This window comes from Capsicum annuum, chromosome 4, assembly GCF_002878395.1.
Source record: "Capsicum annuum cultivar UCD-10X-F1 chromosome 4, UCD10Xv1.1, whole genome shotgun sequence".
In the NCBI taxonomy this organism is placed as follows: domain Eukaryota; kingdom Viridiplantae; phylum Streptophyta; class Magnoliopsida; order Solanales; family Solanaceae; genus Capsicum; species Capsicum annuum.
In genome coordinates, this window is record NC_061114.1 from 126,062,884 (window position 1) to 126,085,842 (window position 22,959).

Sequence of the window (22,959 nt, forward strand, 5' to 3'; positions counted from 1 at the left end):
AACAGCCCCAAGTTCCACTTTGCTTGCATAACAGATCAATTCAAATACTTTTGATCAATATGGTGCAATCATAATGGGTGTTGCGACTATTTCTCCTTAAGGCACTATAAAGCATTGAAACGTTCCTTATTCCACTCAAGTTCTACCTATTTTTCCTCTAATTTTCACAAGGGATTGCCAATTTTAGTGAAGTCTTTGATGAGCCTCCTATAGAATCCCACATGGCCTAAAAATCTTGGCATGACCTTTACCGAGATTGGTAGAAGTAGCTCTTCAATTACCTTAATTTTGGCTTGTCCATTTCAATCACCTTTGTTGAGATCTTGTTGCCCAAATACAATTTCTTTATTCACCATAAAGTGACACTTCTCCTAGTTAAGCACAAGATTTATCTCATAACAATACTATATTCTATTGCTGAAGTTCATCAAATAATTTTCAAATAAATCTCCCACTACCGAGAGTCATCCTTAAAAACATCAAGTGTGTCCTCTATCATATAAAAGAAAATTAAAATCATAAACCATTGAAAAGTAGCTGGAGCATTACATAATAAAAAATGTATTTACTTGAATTCAAAATACCATAAGGACATGTAAATGATGTTTTTTCCTAGTGTTCTGGTGCAATAGATATTTGGTTGTATTAGAAGTAACTATCCAAGAAGTAGTACCAACCTCGTCCAGCTAGCCTATCCAACATTTGATCAATAAAAGGCATCGAAAAGTGGTCTTGGAGTGTCCATGAATTCAACCTCTAGTAACTCATACACACTCCCCATCCTTGATTGTCCTAAGAGAAATGAATTCACTTTTCTCATTTAGAATCATGGTCATGCCTCTATTTTTTGGTACACACTAGACATGTCTTACTCATTTGCTATTTGAATGTACACCACTCCTGCATCAAGCCACTTTATGATCTATTTCTTTACCACCTCTTGTAAAAGTTGATTCAATCATTGTTGAATCTCGATAATAGGTTTATAATTCTATAACACTTTGAAACTACCCCCTAGACAGCACACGGTGCTTAGAACCATAAGTAATCCTAAGCTAACCCATGATACTGGCATAACTCATAAGCTACTGAATATGTTACATAAATCTAAAACAAATAAGCGAAAGACATGTCTCTGCAAAATATATATAATATTTACACTTTGGTTATACAAAACAAAACTTGAAGAAAATACATCAACTCTAAATGACAATTTATGAAGACTCTACAAATACTGACTATAGGTAGCCGGGACATGACCCCAGCCATCCACAATCAATATGACTAAATAAATAATGATACTAGAACTATAGTTGAGTCGAGTCCTCGAATCAAAAGAACTTATCACCTGCTGATTGGAAGCTACTAACTGTATTACTATGATGTGTGGGCTACAACTAGTACTTACATTATGAGACATTGTAGCACATAGACATATATGTGGGTCAGTAGTTTTGGAATGTACAGAGTATGTGGGGGTGAATACATAAGTAAAAAACTAACTAAATATACACATAGACTTTCAAACGATGCATGCTAAGCATAAATAGCTAACCTTGAGATTGAATAAAACAAAGACTGCAAAATCATAAACATGAGTAATGAAGCATAAGGATAAATTTATGAGCCATAACACTTAGTTCTAAGAGATTTACTTGATATTCTTTAATTTTGGGAGAGTCTTCTAACGGACATAAACTATGTGAGCTATCATGGAGTCCAACATCTTACACACTTTGGGGAAAGCTATCCTATCCTTTCCATCGCAATAGAACCTTAATTTTAGTGATCACCAAACTTCATCCATATTAGGAAAATCTTAACCTACATTGGCTTGTAGTTTCTAGAAATTTAGGATACACTCATCCGTATTCCGTTCTCGGTTATAAATACTACTCTTATAATACTTATATGCTCATACATTAGGAAATCCACCTTAAATTAGCATAAGGGTTTTATTGAGTGAAAATTAGTTATGCCTCTCTTTACTTTAAATCATAACCAAGATAAACAAATGTGGATTCCATATCTTATCTTGAGATCAAAAGATCAATATTTTCTTCGAATCATAGAATAAACTTATCAATGGAGCTTAATAGCATAATCTTTTTCTAAACTCAATACTTGTGCTTAGGGATTATAATACATGCTTAAATTCTTAAAAATTCATGACAAAACTTAATGCTCAATAAACATATTTTAATCCTTCAACAATATCCAGTCAACATAACAAAATTAAAATCACAATACGAATCCTATAAGTCAAAACATGAATATATGCATTTCTTGATGCACTTAAAGTTTTCAATCTCGTTGTACAATCATACTTGAAGAATATAGCAATTTGGGTATGTACCTTAAATCAAAGTAAATGAATTAGATCTTAAAACAATACCCTTTGGGCACAAGGATGAAAGAATGACCTTTTTTACAAACCTCACATACCTCGATTGGATGAATTCTTGAAGAAAGCTTGAAATTGAAACTTAACTTCTTGAGTTCTTGAGGGAAGAAACTTGAATTTTTTTCTTGGGAAGAGGGGAAGCGTATTAAATAAATATTATATTGGATGTTTAGGGTTAAGAGAGTGGAAATAACATATTTTAAGACCCCTTAATTTATTTAAGAATGATTAGAAATGGTTTATGGGTGTTAAAAGACTTCGATGCCTTAAAAGTAAGTCAAAATAGAGCAACTTTGGCACTTTTCTTTTAAAGGCCGGCGCACAACCAAAGCATACCTGAGGTGGGAGGCACACGCTAAAAGCACACCAGAGGGTTTGTGGCGCACACCAAAACGACACCCTATCCAGTGGCTATTGGCATTTGTCCAGCGATACACAACCTTAGCATAGGGTCTATTTAGTGACGCACACCTAATTCCAATAGCCAAAAACACCCCCAACACAACCAATAAGATATAAACAAGGTCTACTATTGTAAAGGGAGTCGTAAATGTCATTTTGAATGCATTATTAAAGCGATAAAAGCATGGGGTATTACATTTACTGTTTCTCACTAAAATGGTCATAACTTTCGCTTAGATATCAGATTAAGCCGAAATTGGTTTCGTCAGAAATCTAATTCAGTTATAACTAATTTTGTTGGTATTGAAATAAAAAATTATACACATGTAAATTGTTATACAGGTTCAAAGATGACCCATGTAGAATAGAATACCAATATTTGGCCGAATCAAAGGATTTTAGCTCAAATTTGTTCTAAGTGATTAGTCCAAACATTTTTCCACCTTATAACCACTCTTCACACTAGGCTAATAATAATGACACATGTATTCAAATATAAATCATGGGATTAGAGTTTACGCACATAAGAATAATGGTTCAATTTCTAGCTCAAAAATATATAGTGTTACATTATCTCCCTCTTGAAATAATTCATTCTCAAATGATGGGCAGGAACTTATTGAAACATTAGAAGTATGAAATAAGGAACATATGACATGTCTGCTAATAAAGGATGTAGCTGATCTGAATCATTAAAACTCTTATCATGAAACTGATTCCTCAGCTGACTTGACATTATTAACTATTAAGAGCTAATTTATGTTGAGAATTTAGAACTCACTTGAAATGTTTATAATACGATCATACATGAGCAACAATAAACTGATAATTGATGCAAGAAAATCCCAAGAGTTACTAAGGATTTAATAGGGTAGGTAACTTCTTATTAGGAATTGTCACTCAACAAAACATGTATAAAAATCAAAAGAAAAAGGATTCATGGCATCACCAAGTACATTGTGTAAGCACAAATCATTAGATAACGGGACTAATGTTGTATAAAGGGTATTACAATGTCTAAACTGGAATACATGGAAAACTGAGATCATTCACTAAACACTTATGAACTGAATCACAACTAAATATGTAAATTGTAGACATGATGCATGGACTGAACTGATTCACAATTTGCATAGATATAAATGAATTACCTCATGGAATAGCCATACTTATGAAACTTTGGATAGTAAGATGAGATAGGAAGATGGAAATCTATAGGAGATTATCTATCTGACTACTAAACTGAATTACTAGCTATACGGACTAACTTATTCAGAAAGTTTATACTCGACTAGAGTATTTTTTCAACACTTTTTTTTTAAGAAGTTCTAATAACATTAGGGAGAAAAGAATTCTTGGGTATGATCTGAGTGAGATATCTAAACAAAGAATCTCAATATGGCTACAACTTCTGTATTGTGGAACATAGGCCTATAAAACATAAGCTATGATAGAATTACTAGGCATTAGGCAATGAAACTACGAACTTTCAAGCTTAGTAACACTTCTTAAATACTCCTTTAACTATTATTTTTCTCTCAAATACTAGGCTCATATGATGAAACTTATAATTCTCATATGGATACATATAATTATTCCCACCAAAGTCTAAGTTGTTCTGCATACCCTCACCATGTTCAAGCCTAACTCAAAATCACAAGGTACTACACATAAAATCATAACACTAGTCTGAACCATGAATTCAATACCCCATGCTTGTTTCACATCTCTCATCTCAAGAGTATTTTTTTCTTACTACTTCAATAATTGAATTCACCCTCTGACAAGGAATTCAACAACACACAATACACCCCTCCACTTATATACTAACATGAAATTCAAGCCTCTCATTATAACCACATATTAAATTCTAGGCAAACAACCCACCTAAGTATTTTCCCCATAATTTATAATACCTCTATCAATAACAACATTCATGTACTATCCCATAGAAAGGACACCGCAATTTCCACTAACCATGACATATACCAAAATTTTTGGCTCACTATTTCTTCACACTTATAGACTTTGATAAAACAAGCATACAATAATCTTCCCTCAACTAGAATCATTTACTCTCTACTATCTAAAAAATTGTACATCACCACTATCTTTACTCAAGGAGACGTCACTAAAAGGTTAGAACATGATGAGGACCTAACGGATGAAAGAATACTATACATGAGTTTGACACTTAATTGAGTCCCGAGGAATAGAGTATCCACGGCATAGATTCAATAAAGAGATCTAAACTGAGGACATACACAACATAATTTGAATTTTTCTAATCATTAAAAGTGAAGAATGAGTTTCTAGAACTGAACATATTGTAATGCATGTGTACATAAGTCATGAGTTGCATGACCTGAGTTTTGAGTTCATAAATTCTTGGAATATTATTTGTATTTCTGAGTTAACTAGAACTCCTCATACTAGGAACTAGGAGCATACATGATTTTATGGAAAATGCACAAACATGAGCTACGATCATGGAGATGACATATAAGGCATAAGTAGATGTCCCGGTGAATGATGTACAAAACTTTGTACTGGGATAATAATAGTTCGGGCATCTTCCTCCTCGACTGATGTTCTATAATCACTGGCATCACTTCTAAAATCTAAGAGCCTGACATGGTTTCTTGTTCTATCATACATTATCATACCTACTTCTGAATCAATAAACTTAAATTATTGCATAAACTATTCCAACCCTATTGGTTCACCCTTTATACAACTAACCCCATGGATACATAATTTACTAATTCTAGATAAACCCTATCCCTATATTACTGTTTCTATACTTCTGAATTCGTGCTTCTAACTCTACATCATGTATTGTCATAAGTTTTTGAGAAAGGATCTGAGGGCACATATGAATTTGGCTTAGTGCATGATTTGCATGAATCATGAATGAAATATATCATATTTTGGAACAAAAAGGTACTTTTGGGATACTTTTTGAGCCAACATACAATCCCAAAGTTATCTGTGGGGACTATCTAAGAAAACTCTATTGGTAGAATTTTAAACTTAACTATTTCCGTTGCCTAAAAAATAAGGTAGAGTTGGAAAGAATATATCAAGATGAGAATCTATATAAGATTCTTAGAGAACATCTCTACAACACAATCTAAGATATGAAAGAAGGGATATATTCTTAAATGCCTCGTAGACTCTCAAATAAAAGTGCAGATATCTCTATACCATTTTATAAGACTCTACTAGAAACAGCTTCATAGACACTCTGGGACACTTGAAATCTATTCTCTAATACAAAGTTTGTAACGCCCCAAAACTACCCCCTGGATTCCATATAGTGCTTAGAGCTACAAGTGATCCTAAGCTAACCCATGATACTTGCATAACTCTTGAGCAACTGAATATGTTACCTAAATCAGAAAGAAATAAGCGGAAAAAATGTATTTGTTGAATATATTAAATACAAAAATGTTTAAAACATTTACACTTTGGTTATACAAAACAAAACTGGAAGTAAATACATCAACTCTGAATAACTAGCTATGAAGCCTCTATTAAACTGACTATAGGTAGCCGCAACATGACCCCTAACTATCTCTAATCAATATGATCAAATAAGGAATGATACTGGAACTATAGATGACTCGAGTTATCAAATCAGAAGAACTGATCACCTACTGAAGGAAAGATGCAAACTGTCTGATTATAATGTGTCAGCTACAACTGATACCTACATTATGAAATAATATAGCACATAAACATAAGTATGGGTCAATACTTCTAGAATGTACTAAGTATGTGGGGGTAAATTCATAAGTAAAACAATAATTAAATAAACACATAGACTTTCAAATGATGCATGCTAAGTGTAAATGACTCTCCTTGAGCTGGAATAAAATAAAGGTTGCAAAATCATAAACATGAGACATAGAGAATTAGGATACACTTTGTAAGCTATAACACATAGTTCTATAATATTTTCTTACTATTCTTTCTTTTTAGGAGAGTCTTCTAACCGACATAAACTATGTGAGCTATCATGGAGTCCAACTTCTTACCCATGTTGGGGTATGTTGCCCTATCCTTGCCATGGAAATAGAACCTTAATCTTAGTGATCAGTGAACTTCATCCATATTGGGGAAAAGCTTAACCTACATGGGATCATAGTTTCTAGGAATCAAGGATACGTCATCTGCATTCCATTCTCGATTCTAAACACTACTCCTAGAATACTTATATGCTCATCCATAAGGAAATCCACTTTAAATTAGAGTAAGGGTTTTGTATAGTGAAAACAAGTTATGCCTCTCTTTACTTTAAATCATAATTAAGATGAACAAATATGGATTCCATATCTTATCTTAAGATCAAAATATCAATCTTTGCGTTGAATCATAGAATAATCTTATCAATTGAGCTTAAGAGAAAAACTTGTTGTAAACTCAATATTTGTACTTAGGGATTATAATACATGCTTAAATTCTTAGAAATTCATGCTCAATAATCATCTTTAAATATTTCAACAATTTCTTGTCAATATAATGAAATTAAAAACAAAATATGTATCTTATAACTCAAAACATGAATGTATGCAATTCTTTATGCACTTAAAGCTTTCAATCTCATGGTAGTAGCATACTTGAAGAATATAGCAAGTTGGGAATGAACCCTAACTCAAAATAAATGAATTAAATGGTAAAACCTTGAACTTTGGGCACAAGGATGAAATAATAACCTTATTTGTAACCCCACACACCATGAATGCATAAATTCTTGAAAGCTTTAAATTGCAACTTAACTTTTTGGGTTCTTGAGGAAAGAAACATGAATTTTATTCTTGGGAAGAAGGGAAGGGTTTTAATTAATATATTGGATGTTTAAGATTAAGAGAGTGTAAATAACGTGTTTTAAGATACCTTAATTCATTTAATAATGATTAGAAATGATTTATGGATGTGAAAAGACCTCAACGCCCTTAAATTAAGTCAAAACAGAGCAATATTGGCACTTTACTTTTGCTGGGTGGCGCACAGCCAAAGCATACTTGAGGGTGGGTGGCGCACACCAAAAGAACACCTGATGGTGTGCAGCGCACACAAAAAGCACACCCCATCCAGCAGCTATTTGCATTTTTCATGCGACTCACAACCTTCAAGGAGGGTCTATTTGGTAACACACACCTAATTACAACATCTAAAAACACCCCCAACACAACCCATAAAATCTAAACATGATGTACCATCGAAGTGGGGATCCTAAAGGTCATTTTGAATGCATTATTAGAGCGTTAAAAGAATGGGGTGTTTCACTTACTATTTTTCACAAAAATTGTCATAACTTTTTGCTTAGATACCGAATTAAGACAAAATTGGTATCGCTGGAAAGCTAATTCAATTTTATATATTTTGGTGTGTATTGAGGTGCAAAATTTCACATATGTAAAAAGTTATACACTTTCAAGATAACCCTTCTAGAATCAAATACAAAAATTTGGCCTAATCAAAGGTTCTTAGCTCAACTTTGCACTAAGTGATTCCTGCGAACATTTTCCACCTCATAAGCACTTTTCACACTAGACTAATAATAATGACATATGTATTCAAATATAAATAATGGGATTAGATCTTACACACGTAAATGATGGTTTGATTTCTAGCTCAAAAATACAGGGTGTTACGAATTCTCCTCTAACTTGATCTTCTGAGTGCAAATCCCTAATGAAATACCAATGATATCTACAACTATCCATCCAATGGCTGTTTTGCACCTTGTTAACACTAAAATAAAAGTCTCAACCTATTATTCCACAAAGTCTACTATAATAATTACTAGGAAGGTGTTCTTTTCACCAAAAACATGTATCTCAAATGACCTGGTAATTCTTTCAACTCCAATATAAGCGGCTCTTCAATGGATGGCTTTGCAAGTGGTGCTAGTCTATTTTTCAAATCCAAGTCTAATTTCTTTCGTGCATATAAGAATGAACCCATCCCTGTCACTGCACACACTAGTTCATCATACTTCTCAATTTTATTGCTATCAAAATTCATTAATATTTTTTCTAATGTCTTGATGAAGAATCTATCTTTAACAGGCATCGCTATTTTACTTTTCGCTACAACATCAATGACCAATACCAAATTCATCTCTTTGGATTTCTTTATTGACTGATAAACATAGAAGTTCCCCATTTTATCATTGATCCTGAATTTTATCTTATTTCACTCCATATCCACCAACACATTTCTTATGGCTAAAAGTAGTCTAATCAGTATTAGCAATCAAGAATTATGAAATCTGACAAAAATATAAAATTTGCCAACTTCATCAATAAATCATTAATAATACCCATAGGGCACTTAACCAAGCGGTCGACTATCAACAACGACATCAATTTTGTCTTGGGAGCTCCCAAACCCAACTACTACTATATAGCTAACGACTTCAAGTTGATACTCACTCTATGATCACAAAGTTCCATAAAAGAACTAAATGCACAAATTGTACATGGAATACTGAATGCTCTATTATTGAATTTCTTTTAGACCAATGATCTTGTGGCAATAGAACTATGGCGATAAAGGTTATCCACTAGCTCATAGCTCACTGTTCTTTTCCTGGTAACTAGGTCCTTCATGAACTTTGCATACCCTTTATGTTGTTCTAAACCCTTAATCAATGGAATATTTACTAAAAATTGCTTCAACATGGCCATGAACTTACTGAATTTTCCATCTTTTGCCTTTTTATTCATCATGTGTGGAAATGGAAAAGGAAGCCTAGGAATGTTAGCAATAGGCATTTCCCCCTCCTTTCTTTTTTTTACTTAACACATCTTCATTCATCAATCTAGTAGTTGTTCTATAGTGGACTTCTTCTCACCTATGCCTTCCCATTCTCAGGCTCAGTTGGACAACTTTTTGAATCACCATCATGAATAAGGACCATATCTTTAGATATAGAATCAAGCATATATGAATAAACCATCAAATGTGGATCAGCTAACACTCTACCACTTTTTATGATAATATCTAGAAAAGTTCCATCATTTCTCCAGTTTTTCACCATATCACTCGGCAAAGTTTCACTTTTCCTTTGATTGAAAGTTGTAGACAACTGATTCATTTGGTTCTACAATTTCTTAATTAAAGTGTGAATCCACCAAATTACTCATAGTTGATAAGTCTCTTTTCATCTCATTAACACTTGCATAAGTCGATTCCACTCTATTAGCAATTTAGCCATCATAGCTTCCACATGCATCTTCCCTAAATTATTAGAAGCATTATAGTGACTCCTAGATGGCACATACAACCCACTTCAGTTGCTTTTACTTTTCCAATTACCTTTGTTCATGGTTTCTCTAACTCAACTTGTCATAATAGCTATCCCTTTGATAGTTTAAACCTAGATTTCCCTGGCCATTGGCCTGAAACCCCTTGTTTATTCAAATAATTATCTCCTTCTTTAGAATCGGATTTTGTTGATCTTTTATAGGACTTAACTTCCTTGAATTTATAAAAGTTACAAAACAATTTGTGCTTGGTAAGTAAATTCATTTGTGTCTTTATATGAGCCATGTATAAGTCACCAGCTTCTTCTCTTTGGCAATGATCTACTGACATGCCAACTAAATATATGTTGCTTGCTACCTCAGAATCCCTTGTATGCCAAGGTATACTAGTTTTCATCACTATAACCAAGGTCTCAATGATCTTAGTGAAAGTAAGAGTCATAATGCATCACCTACTATATTTCAACTATTGGCTTCGTGTTCAAATTTAATGCTCTATAAAATGTCTCCAAGTAATCATCAGTCATCTTATGATTAGGAACTGAATAATTTTTTTTTAACCTAAGACAAGTATTATGTAGAGCCTCATTATATAATACCTAAAATTATTGATCTCAACCTTCGATTGTAATATTTAGAAAGCATAAAGAACCTTTCTAGGAAAGCTCCTTTCAACTGCCTCTAGTTTGTTATAGAATTAAGTGCCATCTCACACAACCACAAAGTTGCCTCCCAGATAGAGAAAAGGAATAACCTCAATTATATTCCATTTTCCCAAATCCAGGATAGTCAAAGGATTTGCAAATTTGATTAAATCCACCAAGGACATATTTGGATCATCACCGGGTAGTCCACCAAAAAACCCTTTCAGATTGAGCCATTATATCACTATAACTATGATATTAAAATTTAGTCATAACACAATTGCTTCTATAGAACTAGCTCTATCCAAATCATCAGCAACAACAGCAACAGTAAAAGCAAATTAAGTTGCGGGTTGTTGACATTCTCTGCCTCATACTTTTTTATTGTTTTTTCTGGTCCAACATTATTAGAACAAACCATTCAAAGGGTCAACCAACACATCATCTCCCATATCTATATCATCATCATTATGCACACGACCCAAATCATTAATATTTTGTTGGTTTAACTTGGCAGCAACCAGTGTAGCTAATCTTATAGCCTCTTTTTGTGCTTTCATGTTTATCCTCATAGTTCTAGCGATCTTATAACACCCCAGGTTTTTACCTAAGAAAAATCCCTAAGTTTTGATCTTACTTTTAAGACCATGACTCACCTTACAAGTTATAAGGTATCCATACTGGTGGTCGGACCCCAATTGTGGGGTGACGAGTGAAGGTTGCCTTTGTTTCTGCGATGGTTACGATTTGAACATAATTAGTCGTAAGAACTCATTTTGAGTTTTAAGGTACGACTCATTGGAAAACCAGTGTTGGTGCCAAACTCTATGTTTTGGTCATAACAAGACTCAACGAGTCATGTGTTGAGGTCACAAGTCATAGGGTGTGACTCATGACCAAACAACTGTGATGGTCCAGTCTTCTGATCAAGGTATGATTAGGACCCAACAGCTCGTAACCAGATGTCACGAGTCGTAAGTTGACCCCTGGCGACTGGGCGACTATTTTTGAATTTTCAAGTGCGAGAATTCTTATCACTTCCCTCTTTTCCTGCTTAAGACCCATAACCATACAATATGTTAGGGCCCTTATTCTCAACATTTAACCATCAAATATACTTGCTAAAACACTTCCAAAGCCCTAAGTAAAGAACATCTAGGGTGTCAAGAGAATTGGCAATTAGAGCATCCAAAGTTTGATTTCTCTCCGTAATTCTTGATATCTTAGGAATCTTACTCTTCCCCAAAGTTTATTTTGTTAAAGGAATGTATTTAGAATTTTTAATCTTTTGATTAAATTGTCATTTATAAATGTGGCTTGAGGGTATTTGAGCTTCAATGAATGAATTATTTTTTCCAATGATTTTATGAATGATTCATTATTTGAATTGATGGTTTTGACCTATTTGGGGTCTACAGGTGTTGCTAATTTGAATAGGGGTCGTGGATTCCCCAAGTTGATGGTATTGAATATTGTAATTGGTAAAACCTCAACCTAATCTTTTAAAACTTATCTTGAACTTTAAGGAATGCACATTAAACTACTTTAGGAACCATTACATGATGTAAAGAAGTTATTGAATCATAATGGTTTTGATTTAATGAACAAAAGGGGTCGCTTCCCCAATTTAATAAAACTGTAATGGCATGATGAAATTACCTTGAAAGTGTAGTTGGTATAGCAATACCAACAATGTATGCTTGATGTGTATCATGGTTAAATGAATGGGTTATGTGACACTTATTTTAAAATTGGGATTAAAGAGGGTTGTTGACACGACCCAAACTAGGGCCTTGAAATGATGGGCATCCCAACTCCAACAAGGACCGAGGACCACCCCTAATTCCCAACCCAACCTCCAAACACATACACTGAGTTAGATGAACTTCGAACATACAAGATGATGGAGTTATGTACAACAAAAGACTTTAGGATAGGTCCATGACCGTGACCAACCCAAACAAGTCAAACCATCCAATACCAAATGAATAACCATAAAATAAACTATTCCATAACCATTCAATAACATTATAATATTGAACAATCACAAATCAAATAGAGTCAACCAATATTAGGAATAATACCAATACCAATGCCAAGGTAGACACCAATGCCGACACCGCCCATATAAACCTATAGAAGTCTCAAAAAGCACCTATCTGAATTAACCAAAGTATGATGGCAAGACCATAACATGAAATGGATACTTCTGGAGCATGGATGCTCATCACTTCAATCCAATTCTAAGCTATTTTTGAATTCGATCACTGATCTAAAGGAATAGTATAGCCGATTCCTTCATCATGTCCATATACAATGGACGAAGATGGGTTAGTGGGTAAATCCTAGCATGCACTCAGGACAAAGATAAAATAATAGAAACATTTAAAACCAAGTAAATAACCATATGCATTCACATCCATACATACATATATATAATCTATGTTAGGAAAGGTGATCCGTTTTAGCATACATTTTAAACCATTAACTTGGGTTTGTGTAGCTTAACCTTCTAGAACCACCCACGGGCTATATGGGTCCATGTTACCTCCTGAACAGGCCCCATTGCGTGTAGCCGCACGTACCGAAGATATCATAGGGACAGGGGATTCCCGTGTGACTTTTACCCTCCAAGATACATATATACAAGTTTAACTTAGGGGATTTCTATGTACCCTACAAGTACATAGTCGCCATGACCAATCCTCATGTAGGGAAACATGAGTTTCCAGTGCCCTTCCATTGGACTTACACCTTCACTAGTAGCTATCAAAACCTGCCATTATTGCCTAATTAAAGCCATTAGCACTAACACGACCTGTCCTTGGGCCTGTCATAATAGGCATTCCAAGTCCAAAAGAACATGAGACCACCCCCGCTACACAACACAACCTCCAATAGTTTCCCATGAGTTGGCTAAATTTTATGCATATAATAGCTCACATAAAGACTTTGGGATAAGATCACAACCCTGACTGACCCAATCGAGTCGAACCATCACCTATACTAGTAATCCAACCTTAACAAACCATACTAAAACAAGGTCCATAAAATAGGCCATAACCAAGGATGTTCTAAAACATAATCTACTTAAGCCCAAAATGAAATAGGATGGAACAACCATCAATCTCATCCAATAATGTCAGCCCTTAAATTTATTCCAACGCCAAAGCTGACACGTATATCGATCCCACCCATTCCCCAACCATATCCAAAAAAAATATCCAAAATATAATCAAAGTATCTAGAAATATCCATAACATGAAATATAGCATTCCAAAAGGATGGAAACTCACCACTTTAGTACAAATAATGTCCCTGAGTCAATCACTACGTAGGAGGAGTAGAATGGCCTGTTCTTGCATAGTGAGGGTATACAACCGCCAGTATACGGAGTTAGTGAGCGACCGATAGCATGATCTCAAGGTAAGGATAAAATAATTCCATTTATAAAACTAAGTAAAACAATCCATAGGCACACAACCGTACTAAGTTCCATTTCAACCTTTCAGCTCCTCCTGTTGAAAGGGGCCCAGTGTGTGTAGCCGCATGACCAAGGATGAAACCCTTGAGATGACTAGTACATACCCCAAATATAGTGTGACATCATGCACAAGGTAACCAAGACCAACCTCATATCGGCAAATATGAGTTACTAGTTTTGGTCCCCCCGAGATCTCCACCTTCTATGACTTTGGAATATATCACACCATTATTGCCCAATTAAAACCAATTTCTTAATAACCAAACCATTAACCAATTTTGTTGATATTGGTATTGTCATACTAACCTTTAATTGCAAGTGTCATCCATAGCCAACCATTTATAAGTTTAAGGGGACTTTCAAATGCCTTTCCATTTACTATATTAAACCACTTGGGGCATTCTATGTAATGCACAAGCATAACCATTAGCCATTTACCATTCCAAGCCATTTAAACCATGCATAATTTCTTTTCCGAGTTTTAAAATATGTAAGATTTCCATTAAAAGTTGTCAATACAATAAACATATCTTCGTAAGCATTTTGTCAAACACATTAGGGGCATAATATGACCAAAACTAATTCCAATTATAATTAAACCATTCCCATGCAATCCAATTATCCAAAACCACCACTAATGCAAATAAAATCATAATTAAAACCAAGGTAAACCATAACCAACAATTTAATATCAAAACCCACAAAACATAATTTAAAATCAAAATCATACAATCAATGAAATCATGGAAACATTCATAAAAACCATTCCTTTAGATAAAATTAACAATGATGGAAGATAACATAACTTAAACAAAGATGATGATGGAAAGAAATCACCAAAATAAGCATCAAATCAATCCTCTAGTTGAAACCTTAGCTTCCCTTGTCCAAACTCTTTTGAGTGAATTATGGAGTGTTTAGAAGAGTTTCTAAGTGTTAATGAATAAAAGAATAGGCTAAATAACCTCCTAAGTAGTTTAGAAGTCGTGGGACCTTGTTAGGATAAGTGGGTAAATATCTAGAATACCCCACTTAAGTTGCACCAAAATCCCATCGTAGGGGTATGACTAACCCTCACGAGTCGTACCCTTCAATACATGTGCTACCCTTCGCTTGTACCTTAGCATCAACCTTTAGATCAAACACTGTCCAACATATAAATCATCAACCAAGTCGTATCTAAAGTATACGATATGTTCCCTTTATCCGTACCACTGCCATATTTATACCCAAGAAAGATTTAGAAACTATCCACCATACTAGTCCTTGGTTCGATTAGTACCTTGGATTATGGCTTATGGTGAGCCACTAATACTCAGATCAAACCTAACTAACTACCAATAAGACTCGTACCTCTAAGTCCTATCCAGTCTAAGAACCAAAATCTATCTCACCAACAAACACTAGTCTGTATATGAATGGACCTTACCATCCGTACCCTAACATACGACTTGACCCTCAAGTCGTATTGCGTATAGAGACCAAAATTCTAAGAAATTTTCCAAGGGCCAAAAACCAAGGTATTTTAGTCTTCCCCACTCGAAACATTCATCCATAGATTACTAACAAGGGAAGGGCAACCATACACATGAGTCATTTACATTATTAAATATATTCCTAATCTTTAGCAAAGTTTGAAATCAAACAGGCAAACATGTTAATCTTTTTTTTAACATAATCTGAAAATAAAGATGTGTTAAAGAAACATACCTTTCATATGAACCCTATGAGAAGAAAACAAATGCTGATATTTGGACTTCATGTCCTCCTCCGCTTTACATATAGCTTCTTCCACCTTATTGTTCCACTAAAGAACCATAACCGAAGCCACATCATTGGTCCGCAACTGACAAACCTACCTATCCAAGATCTTAATCGAGACTTCTTCGTAAGGCAAGGAATCAGTAAGGCCCAATCCTTCTATAGGAACAACCGAAGAAGGATCACCAATGCACTTCCTCTTCATGGAAACATGAAACACTGGATAAACCAAGCTCAAGATAGAAGGCAATTCCAACTCATAAGCAATATTACTAATTCTCCGCAAAACCTTATAAGGACAAACCCTAACGTTGACTAAGCTTCCCCTTCTTGCCAAACCAAACTACTCTCTTCATGGGAGATGCCCTGAGGAAAACCTTACCCCTAACCTCAAACTTCAAGTCTCTATGCCTAATATCCGAATAGGACTTTTGGTGACTTTGGTCTTCCTTAAGTATCTCCCAAATCAGCTTCACCTTTTCCACAACTTGGTAAACTATGTTGGGACCAGACATGTCTACCTCAGCAAGCTCACACTAACCAATAAGAGATCTGCACCTCTTACCATACAATGTCTTAAAAGGGGCCATACCAATAATAGAATGATAGCAATTATTGTAAGTAAACTCCACCAAAAGTAGATACTCAACCCTATTGCCACCCAAATCAATCACAAAGGCCCAAAGCATATCCTTCAATGTCTAAATAGTTCCCTCTATTTGCCTATCCATCTATAGTTGGAAAGTAATACTAAAACTAACCTTAGTCCCTAATCCCTTCTAAAAAGATTGCCAGAAGTGAGAAGAAAACTGTGTGTCATGATAAACAATAATCAAAATAGGCTCTCTATGCATCTTCACAATCTCCCAAAGATACAACTTCACATAATCCTACACTAAGGAGGAAGTCTGCACTGGCAAAAAGTGCACAAACTTAGTCATCCTATCCATGATGACCCAAATTGAATCATATTGATTCTATGAGACTAGGGAAGTCCATATTGATCACTTCCTATTTCTATTTAGGCAAATCAATTTTTTGATACAACCCTTCTGCCCTTATGTGCTAAACCTTAACCTGTTTACATACTATGCACGTAGCCACAAAATCAGCCACATCTCTTTTCATGACATTCCACGAAAAGATTTCCTTGAGATTTTGGTACATCTTAGTCGAGTCGGGATGAACAACATAGCATGACTCGTGCGCCTCATAAAAATCCTTTGTTGTAACCCATCGACATCAGGAACATAAAACATCTAATGGCTGTGCACAAATAGACACTTATACTTGTATAAAGTTGAACAAGTTGACACATCCTATCTGGCGTAAAGAGTTATCACCAGTGATTTCAAAAGCCACTACTTTCTTCCCAATATTGTCATTTTTGATTTTTATCAAGATAGGATCTAGCACTTGCTTCTCCTTAATCTGCATACGAAGAGATGATCGAACCACTTCTTGCACCACCATACCACCATCCTTAGAGTTCAAGAGGCAAACTCTAATATTGGCCAAGTGTTGAATATCCTTCACCAATTCCTTCTTTCCTTCCTCCACATGAGTCAAACTCCCCAAAGATAACCTGCAAAGAGCATCAGCAACCATGTTAGCCTTACCTGGGTGATAGTGACTACTCATATCATAGTCCTTAAAAATCTTAAGCCATCTCCTCTGTTGGAAATTAAGCTTTTTCTAGGTGAACACATACTATGGACTCTTACGATTAGAAATATCTATGTGAACACCATAGAAATAATGCCACCATATTTTCAAAGCCAACACAACCCCCAATAGCTCCAAATCATGAGTATGATAATTTCTATCGTGTACCTTCAACTGCCTGGAATCACAGGCAATCACCTTACCCCGCTGCATTAACACACAACTAAAACCTACTCGAGATGCATAATAATAAACTATGAACCCATCATTTCCTTTTGGCAAAGTCAGAATTGGATCAGAAATTAACTTGTGATTCAACTCAAAACTCCCATCACATGTATCTGACCAAGAAAACATAACCTTCTTCTGAGTTAACATAGTTAAAGGAGAAGTTATTGACCAAAAGCTTTCCACAAACCGCCTATAACACTTGGCTAAACCGAAGAAGCTTTAACTGTTGGATAGAGTCATGGGCCTAGTCTACCTATTCACCACAGTAACCTTTTATGGATACACCATGATCCCTTCACTAGAAATAATATGACCATAGAAAATTATAGAGTTCAACCAAAGCTCACACTTGGATAACATGGCATATAACTATTATTCCCTTAAGGTGTACAGCACCACACAGAGGTGATTAATATGATGCACCATGCTCTTTGAATAAACCAAAATGTCATCAATGAACATAATAATTAAGTGATCCAAATTCTAACCAAAAACCATATTCATCAGATCTATAAATGCAACTAGAGCATTTGTCAACCCAAATAAAATTACCAAAAACTTAAAGTGCCCATATCGAGTACAGAAAGACATCATAGGGATATCCACCTCCCTAATCTTTAACTGATGGTACCTAGACTGAAGATCAATCTTACAAAAGAACTTGGCACCTTGGAACTGGTCAAACAGATCATCTATCCTTGGAAGAGAATGCTTGTTCTTGATCGTCACCTTGTTCAACTATATATAGTTGATGTACATCTGAAGCAAACCATACTTTTGAACACAAACAACACTAGTGCACCCTAAAGAGATACACTAGAATGAATAAACCCCCTATCCAAAAAATTCTTAAGTTACTCCTTGTGTTTCCATATATCAACCAGACCCATTCTATATGGAGGAATAGAAATTGGATGAGTGTCCAGAATCAGATTAACACCAAACTTTATTTCTCTATCCAGAGAAACTCTAGGAAGATCATCCAAAAAGACCTCTGAAAACTCATTAACAACTGGAGCTGACTGGAAAGAATGATCTATTGAGTTAGAATCCTTAACTTGGACCAAGTGATAAAGAAAACCTTTAGAGATTAACTTTTGAGCTCTAAGATAAGAAATGAACCTTCCCCAAGGAGCTAAAGAAATACCCTCCCACTCTATAATCAGTTCAACAGGGAACCTCAATATAACCATACGAGTTTGATAATCCAAGGACGCATAACAAGAGTGCAACCAATCCATACCCAGAATGATATAAGAATCCACCATATCTAATTTAAACAGATCCACCAAGGTTTGCTTGCTACCAATAGATACGACACCCCCAATAGACTCTCTTAGCAATAACCGAGTCACTTACTGGGGTAGAAATACCAAATAAGATCTAAAATAAATTTTGGATCAAAACCAAAAGATACAGCAAACATAAGGAGTCACATAAGAGTGAGTAGACCCCAAATCAAGCAAATAATATTCATCACAAGAGAAAAGTTATAACATACCAGTAACAACATCAGGTTTTGCCTTGGATTCCTGTTTAGACCCCAAATCATACAACCTGTTCTGACCAACACTAGAACTATAAGCAGTAACATAAGTAGATGCAACACTTCCAGATGTAGGAGCAGAGTATGAAGCAACACAAATCTTATTCGGCCCCGTAGAAACCTTTTTAATGGACAATCCTTGAGTCGATGGCCTGCCTTGCTATACTTAAAGCATTTATCCCTTCTTTCATTGCATTAACCCTAATAAAGATAAATATAGGACCGACAATGAGGGAATAAAAAAATAGACTGACCTCTGGTTGTCTGAGATTGGGCACCCTACACCTGGAAATGGTGACCACAATGATGACGCCTATTACCCGATAGGTAAGGAGAACTAGTAGAAGAGTAGGAACCAGAACTCCCCTATTTCCTTTTCTTCCATTTTGCCCCGTCTTGACCACTGTGTGAATGAGCACCTCCCTAGTCAGAAAAACTGCTCCTGTTACCCTGCCTATCCCCAAACTCTACCTACTTCTTCTTTTTATTCTCTACCTGCTGCATATGAATAGTTAACATAGAGATGCCCATATCCTTAATTAGCAAGGCTGTATTGCTCTCTGAAATCATATTCTAATTTAACCCAGTAGCAAACTTCCTCATTTGTTCCTGTATGTTAGCAACTAAATTAGGAGCATACCTTAACAATTGATGAAACTTCAAGCCATATTCCTTGACAGACATTCTCTCCTATTTGAGATTCACAAACTCCTTCATAGTTTTCCCTTAACTCTTGGCGAAAGAAATGATCTAGAAAAGAACCATAGAAGGAATCCCATAAGGATGACTCCTCTATATCTCCTCTATTCTTATCCCACTCTTTATTTCACTAATAAGCTATAAAGTTTACCCCCCTCCACATTGGTAGCCTGCATTACCCAAAATATCTTTTTTATTTCATACAAAAAACCCTATGGATCCTCCTTCACCTTTACTATAGAAAAAGTAAAAGGATTTATCTCCATTAACTGGCCAACCCTGGTCGCCTCAGCAGAAAAATCACCAGACATATCCTGCTCAATGTAAGTAGCAACTAATTTAGAAATAGCATGAATAGACTGACGAAATTCCATATTGGTCACCTCTCCTTGAGAAGGACTAGTAGAAATAGGTGGAACTCTAAAACTATCAGGGATACAATCGTGAGATCAAAGATGAACCCTAAAAGTAGGATGCACCCCTCAAGCATTACTTCCAAATAGGCGAAAATAATTTCCTTGTGTTCCAGATCTATGAGGCATGATCTGAAAGATGAACAAACTATGATTAGAGAAGATTCCAGGATTCAAACTCAAAGATTGAAAATAGGAAACCATGATAGTGAAACATTCCTCAATGTCTTGTATCCTCTCCTTTATAAGTGTGGGGTTCTACACACTCTTAAAAGAGACTCTACTTAACACCGCTTTGTGGACTCCTAATTGACCATGAACCAAAGCTCTGATACCAACTTAAAGTGACCCGCACTGGGGCCTTGTCGTAATAATTGTCCAAAGTCCGACCAGAATTGGAGACTATCCTCATTATCCAACCCAATCTCCAGCCGTCTGCCCTGAGTTCGCTGAATTTTGAGCATGTAACAATATAGTGTAATAGCGCACATAAAGACTCTGGTATAAGATCACAATCATGACCGACCCAATCAAGTCCAACCATTCCCTATACCACTAATTAAACTATAACAAACCATACAAAAATATGGGACATAAACTACGTCATAACCAAGGATGCTATACAACATAATATAACTAATCCCACAATGAAATAGGATGGAACATCTATCAATCTCGTCCAATGATGCCAGCCCTTCAGTTTATTCCAATGCCAAGGCTGACACCTATACCGATCCCACCGATTCAAACCAATAGAAGTACCATAAATCCTCTAACCAATGGAGTAAAAAATCCAGTAGGGGCATGCTCCCAACCATAGCAAAAACCAATATCCAAAATAAAACCAAAGTGTCTAGAAAATATCCATAATATAAAATAGATCCTTTCGAATGGATAGAATCTCACCACTTCAGTCCAAATATTATGCCAGAATCAATCACTATGTAGAAGGAGTAGAAAGGCTAGTTCTTATATAGTGTGGGTATATAGCCACCAGTATACGGGGTTAGGGAGTGACCGCTAGCTTGATCTCAGGGTAAAGATAAAATAATAACATTTATTAAACTGAATAAAAATATCCATATGCACACAACCATACATATATATATATATAACCATACTGGGAAAAGGGACCGGGTTTAGTATGCCTTTAAATCCTTTACCTGGATTGTGTAGCTTTGTTATCCTACATAACTCATGGGCTATATGGATTCAGGTTTGCTGCTGAAAGGGCCCTAATTTGTGTAGCCGCATGACTAGGGAAGAAACCCTTGGGATGACTAGTACATCCACCAAATATAGTATGACATCATACGCATGGTCACCAAAACCAACCTCATATTGGCAAATATGAGTTTCTTGTTTTGGTCCCCCCCATGACCTCCACCTTGTACGACTTTGATACACATCCCACAATTATTACCCACTTAAAACAAATTTCCAAATAATGAAAATAGTAACTAATTATTAACCAAGGCCATTCATATTGGTATCGTCTTACCAAACCTAACTTGCAAGTATCATTCATAGCCAACCATTTATAGGTTTAAGGGGACTTTCAAGTACCCTTTCAATTGCCATATTAAACCACTTAGAGGATTCTATGTACCCTTCTAGCTTAACCATTAGACATTTACCATTCTAAGCCATTTAAACCATGCATAATTCCTTTACCAAGTTTTAAAAAATGCACGATTTCTATTAAAAGTAGTCAATGCAATGAAAATATCTTCATAATCATTTTGTCAATAGATTGGGGGCATAATATGACCAAAACCATTCTAATTATCATTAAACCATTCCAATGAAATTAAATTATCTAAAACCACCATCAATGCATATAAAATCATAATTAAAATCATGGGAAATCATAACCAACTAGTTAATATCAAAACCCCTAAATTATATTTAAAAACAAAAATTATACAATCGATGAAATCATGAAAACATTCATTAAAACCATGCCTTTAGATAAAATTAATAATGAAGAAAGAGAACATGCCTTAAACTAAGATGATGATCGAAAGAAATCAATAAGACAAGCATCAAATCAATTCTCTAGTTTAAACCCTGGTTTTTCTTACCCAAAAGCTTTGGAGAGAATTATGGAGTGTTTAGAAAATTGTCTAAGTATCAATGAATGGAATAATAGGGCAAATAATCTCCTAATTAGGTTAGCAGTCATGGAACTTTGTTAGGATAAGTGGGAAAATGTCCAGAATACCCCCACTTAAGTTGCACAAAAGACGACTGACCCACAGGAGTTGTACCCTCTAATACGAATGGTACCCTCTACTCGTATCTTAGCCTCAACATATGGAACAAACACTATCGAGCATACAACTCATCCAACAAAGTCGTATCCAAAGCATAAGATCCATACCCCTGGAAGATTTAAACCCAAGGAAGATTAATACACTATCCATCATTCGA